This window comes from Pundamilia nyererei, unplaced genomic scaffold (genome assembly GCF_000239375.1).
Source record: "Pundamilia nyererei isolate P.nyererei 1_Seehausen unplaced genomic scaffold, PunNye1.0 scaffold00306, whole genome shotgun sequence".
NCBI lineage: Eukaryota > Metazoa > Chordata > Actinopteri > Cichliformes > Cichlidae > Pundamilia > Pundamilia nyererei.
Window position 1 is genome coordinate 441,132 of NW_005187707.1, and position 6,358 is coordinate 447,489.

The window sequence follows — 6,358 nt, forward strand, 5'->3', positions numbered from 1 at the left end:
ATTATTCCTCAAAAATACAACTTGCCTAATAATTCTGCACTCCCTGTATAAGAATAAGTCCATTTACTAATTCAACTTCTTTACTCAAATAAAAGCGAAAAAGTACAAGCTCTGAAATATACTCCAATTAAGAAAGTAAAAAGTTGTTGCTTGTTGGAAGATGATTCAACCAGCAGTTTTTTTACAAAGTTAACTGAACCTGGCGCTATGGAGTATGGAAGGGATTAAATGGAAGGGATTAAAGTGGGATTCAGCACATGGAGGAACCCTAAAATTGTAGTCAATAGGGAAAATAATCACAACTCAAAGAACTTTCTATTGAGAACTCCAGCAGATTTTTCACAAACTGTGATTAACTGAGCTGGGCTACTACTGCTCTAAGTTTTACTGCTCTTGTGGATTTACACAACTGAATAGATCAGTGGCACCCAAACTTTTTTTGCTTTTTTGCACTTTGTTTTACAAGAAGATCTTCAGGGTCTTTGAATTAAACTGCAGCCTCTTAGTTGAATCACAGGTAAGATCAATGAACTGTTCCTCCTTGTATGTGCTGAAGTCAGCAGGGGGTGTTGGACTGAAGGGGTCACGGATCCAGTCATATTATTTGGAATCTTGCACCAGGTAATGTCTCTGGAAATGTTTCTGAAGGGCAGACGTGTTTGTTCATGCATGGGATCACTGTATTCTGCAGCTTGTTGTCTTCAATGAATGATTTCAAATTCTCAAATGAGTCCACGTTTCTATCTTTCACTCGTTGCTTCCACATTTCAAGTTTTCTGACAAATGATGTGACTTTATCTGTCAGATGTGGGAGGTGAGTGTTCCTGCCCTGCATCTGTAAATTTAGTTCATTGAGTTTCAGGAACATGTCACTGAGGTATGCCAGTTTCATGAGAAAGTTGTTACAGTTAAATTTGTTGGTAAGATCACTGCCCTCTTTCTTCAAAAAGCTGCAGATCTCATCTCGCAGTTCAAAGACCTCTCTCCTTCCCACATGACAGCCATTGGGACTCGCTGTGATACAAAACGGCTGTGTAGTTGGAGCCCATTTCTTCACACAGTGCCGAAAAAATCTGGGCTTTCACAGGTCGTGTTTTGATGTAGTTGACTGTGGCGATGACATCAGTCATTACCAGTATGGGCCCATGTATAAAAAAGTTATAGTATTACTAGTAATAGACTGCAGCGAGAACTGCCAGCATCTGAGCCAGACTCTGTCTGTCTCGCTCATCATGGTCACCTAAATGCACAGTAATGGCAGGTTTTGTAATAAGGCAGATCACGCTAACATAATATGCACTGTTAGTTGATTATTTACCTGCCGCATTAACGGGAGAAGACGTGCAAACGTTACCGCTGCTGCTGGGTTGAGATTCACGAGTCCGGAGCGGAATTAAAAACACGACATTCATTTAAGGTCATTGTGCGTTTTGTGAGAAAATGCTTTTGCATATTCGTAGTGTTTCCTCCCTTAAACAAAATATCTACTTTATACTTTACAAGTATTGCAAGTTGCCCTGTTGTCATCTGTTCTCGAAAAGTACAACCAAACTTTTGAGCGTTTGAGCCGCCATGTTTCCTGCCAGGTAAATGACGCTCCGCAACGTGGTGACGTCATTCGGGGAAACTGGAATCGATAAGGGAATCGTTTGCAAAAATGGCAAACAATTCCAAGGAATTGAAACAGTGGGAACCGGTTCTCAACAAGAACCGGTTTTTGATACCCATCCCTACTCATTACCCACCGTTGTGCAGGTGAAGCCAAGCGCAAGAAATGCTTCATCATATTTTCTGCTTTTTTGTTTGGAAGGAAGTGGGTTTGTATGCATATTTGGTGATGCTTCAACTTCTGCTTTTCGTTTGTGTGCGAGCCCCGTCAAAAACCTGTCCATTATGCTAGCTAGCAGAGTTCTTTTTTTTTTTTTTTTTGGTTAATTCATACCAAAAATTGCAATTGCTCTGCGCCCTAGACAGTTTCTGTTACTTGGGTGGTTCATTAACAACTAAAGCACAACATTGCCTAATTACCACAGACCTTAAGAAGATATATAAATTGTACTTTGGCTGTCCACTGGGTGACCAGGATAAATCTTGGGGTCAACATTTCTCCTGCAACAGTTGTTCCAGTGGACTTGCTAACTCTGCAAAAAGCAACAATGCTATTTGCAATCCTGATGGTGTGGCAGAAACCGTGAGATCATCTCAATGATTGCTATTTTTGCCATGTGAAGACTTAGAGACTTAGAGACTTAGAGCTATTTATTGTCATTGTGCAGTTTCTTGCACAGCGAAATTGGGTAGCTAGACCACAAAGGTGCAAAAGTAAGAAGAAGAGAAACCAATATACAATGAAGGGGGGAAAATAAATAAATACAATAAAAAGCAGTGTATATGTATACATATATGTGAGTGAAACTATATACAATGGTGTATGTGTAAGAAACATTGAAATAGACTGGGACCAAAATATTGCACATGAGCCAAAAATATTGCACAGAACATGGAAAGACTTAGATATTGCACATAGATGATCAACAGCACTGTCAGAGTGGATGTGTTGGGGAAGTCTTTACACATTCTTAGTTTGCATTAAGAGTTCTGACAGCCCACGGGAAGAAGCTGTTCTTTAGTCTGCTGGTTTTGCACCTGATGGATCTGAGCCTTTTTCCAGAGGGCAGGATGTTGAAGAGGTGGAGGTTAGGATGGAGGTGGTCCTTTATAATTGCCCTGGCTCTGGAGAGACATCTTGAGCTGGCAATTAAGTCCAGGGAGGGGAGTGGACAGCCAATCACCTTCTCTGCAGTTTTGATGACCCTCTGTAGTCTCTTCTTGTCAGCTGTTGTGCAACCAGTGTACTACACAGGGATGGCGTGCACCAGCACACTCTCGATAGTGGCACGGTAGAAGGACACTAGGAGTTCAGTCTGCCTTATAGGCAAACTGGTGGGGGTCGAAGCTGGGTGGGAGGCACAGACTTTGAGCACTCTACCAGGTATTCCGTCGGGCCCAGCAGCTTTCCTCTGATTTACTGCTCTGAACACATTGCGGACCTGATGTTGTTGGAGGCTAAATGTGTGGGGGCTGTGCTCAGAGGACGCTGTGGGCAGGGTGGTGTGCATGGTGGGGGTGACTGCAGTTTTCTCGAAGCGGTTAAAAAATGGTTAAGTTCCTCTGCTAACGAGCTGTCCATATTATCTATATTTGTCCCATTGGCTTTGTAATTGGTTATGTGTTTCAGGCCCTCCCATACCTTCCTGGAGTTGTTATCAGAGAGGTGATCTGATAGCTTGTTTGAATAGTCCAGTTTTGCTGCTCTGATGCCTTTTTAAGGTCTGCTCTTGCTCTGCTGTACATGTCCTGGTCCCCAGATTTGTATGCACAGTTGCGTACCTTTAACAGTGCCTGAACCTTGCTTGTCATCCATGGTTTACAGTTGGGGTAGACCCGGACCCGCTTTTCTGTGGTGACAGTGTCTATGCAGTGTTTGATGTAACCCAGCACTGCGGTTCTGTGAGTCTCTAGGTCATCCTGTTCAAAGACACTCCACTCTTTGAGAGCAAAACAGTCCTGCAATTGAGCGAGACCTTCCTCAGAAATGGTATAAATGGTTCTGATGGTGGACTTTGTCCTTTTCCTGAGTGGTGTGTATGCCGGGACAATGAGTAGGGAGAGGTGGTCGGACATACTCAGGTGGGGGAGGGGAACAGATCTGTAGGCTTGCTTAATATTTGAGTCAACATGATCCAAGGTGTTATTTCCTCTCGTAGGGCATTTCACATGTTGTACAAATTTAGGCAGCACAGTTCTTAAGCATGCTCTGTTGAAATCCCCTGCAATGATGTGTACTCCCTCTGGGTATGTCCGTTGCTGTTCAGAGATTATGTCATGCAGGTATGCAAGGGCTGAGCTAGCATTAGCGTCTGGTGGTATGTAGACTGCTGTTATTAGCACTGCAGGCAGTTCTCTGGGCAAGTAGAAAGGTCTGCACATGACAGACATTTCCTCTATGTCCGGGGAGCAGACTGTGATGATGATCTTAGTGTTTGTGCACCAGTTTGCGTTCCTTCCGCCGCCTGCGTTTCTTGGCAGAGCCAATAACAATCCACGGAGAACCCGATGTTCTGGCTATCTCCGGGGGGATGTTGTGCAACCTCTGATAATCACTGGTAATTGGGATCTGGCTCTTATATCCAATCTTGCATAATTCCAGATGGTTGTCGGAAAATTTGGCTTTACATAATAAGATAAACAAAAGAATAATAAAAAGAGGAGAAACAAAAAGGAAAGGCACCTAAGTGGAGAGCATAGAGCTGCTGCGTCTGTGCGCGTCGCCATTTTAATTGAAGACAAAAGGATTCTCTGAAAAAACAAGCACAAAATTGTATATATCCCTCCCTGGATTCTACAATAAGGTCTGTTCCTCATGATGACCACATGATGGATTAGCTTCTGTAGAAGGTGGTAAGGAACATATTCAAGGCGGATCTAGTTACAATCCAGAGTCATCAGATCCTGATTACGTGACCAATGAAGATTCAGAACCAGAGACTTTTACACAAGTAGAGCTGAACAATCTCGTTTGTGATCTGAATCTGTCAAAAGACAAACTTTATTGCTTTGAGGGTTAAGCAGAAGAATGTGCTTACCAAGGGTGTTACTGTAAACTCACTACAGAAGTCAAAGTCATAACTTGACAGCGTTCTTCACTCCTGATGGCTCACTGTGCTATTGTCATGACATCAACAGAACATCAACATTTAGCAGTTTGTCACAAGAGCATGTTCCCGCTGAATGGCGTCTCTTCATTGATTCTTCACAAAGAAGCTTGAAGGCAGTCCTACTCCATATTGGAAATGCCAAACCAAGTATGCCGATTGCCCATTCTGTTTATCTAAAGGAGTCCTATGACAATATGAAGACACTGTTTGAATTAGTCACGTATAAAAATCCTTAGTGGAACATCTGTGGTGATCTGAAGGTGATTGGTATTTTGATTGGAATGCGAGGAGAATTCACCAAATAATGCTGTTTCCTGTGCCTGAGGTACAGCCGATCTACTGTGGAACATTATATCAAGCGTGACTGGCAGCCATAAGATGCCTAGGAGCCAGGAACAAGCACTGTCAGGTTTCTGCCTCTGCCTTGAGGTAGGCTTGATGAAAAATCTTGTCAAGGCCATGAGCAAAGCAAACTCATCAGGTTTTCAGTACCTTGCTGAAAGGTTTCCAAAGATGAATCCTGCAAAAATGAAGGAAGGGATATTTATTGGTCTGCAGATCAAGACTGTTTTGCAAGGATGAAAGTTTGGGAGGCGCTCAAGTGGCTCGAAAGCTTTCTGGGCATTACCTAGTCACCTGCATAAAAGGAAGGAGTTCAGCATCTGCTTAATTCCTACCAGAAACTGGGTTGTCGAATGTCATTAAAAAAACATTTCCTGCACTCTTACCTCAAATTATTTCCAGAAAATCTTGGCATGGACAGGGAGTGTTTTCATCAGGACATTAAGTTAACCATTTTATGCGTGAATTATGACAACCTCAATCAGGATTTTTTTCTTAAGTATTTTTATTCATCTTTAGGCATAAAAAAAGATGAATAAAATATTTAAGAAAATATCCTGATTGAGGTTGTCATAATTAATGCATAAAAGGGTTAAATAACAATAATTACAAGGAAACACGTCATACGCCAGGGTAAGGAGTGACACATCAGTGTCCAATGTAGTGGTTTGTGTGCAAGTATACCATCAACACTGACACAAATACAAGAAAATGACCTTTGAATAGCTGTCCACCACTGACTGACTACTTGTGGATGCTGTACTGTACAAATCCAGACATAGTATACACAAGGGTTTTTAAATAAATGGTGGTAGCTGACTGACACTGACCTGAATATTTATTGAGTACTGAAACAGTTAATTGATTGGTGCCTGTGGTTTAATAAAGACACTATGCAAATCCATTGCAAATTAATATTACTCATAATTCAAAAAGTTAATGTGAGAAAAAAAACTAAAAGCAGATCTATAAACTGGTTTAGAAAAGTGTGTTGTGTTTCTGATTATTACAAACATGTTTTTGTTTACCTGTGTTATCAAAGACAATGGTTCTATGGCACATAAATTTAATAGTAATAATTGTGTAATTTCCATTTTCCTGTTCTATCAAAGTTACTTGAAAAGGTTATGGCAGAACAATTAACTGATCATCAACCAATCAATCAACTGTTTCATCCAACACATTTTGGTTTTAGATGTTCTACAAAAAATGAAAACCGTTACTTTGCTGAGAATGTTATGTGCAATTTAGATGATGATAAAGTTGTGCCAACAGTGTTTTTTGACCTAAACATGGCA

General features: G+C 41.4%; 1 protein-coding gene across 4 annotated transcripts in view; it reads left to right on the top strand.

Moving 5' to 3' along the window:
* The window catches only part of nrg1 (neuregulin 1), a 68,538-nt gene that overhangs the window by 37,045 nt on the left and 25,135 nt on the right, over positions 1-6,358 (top strand). The window lies entirely within an intron of this gene.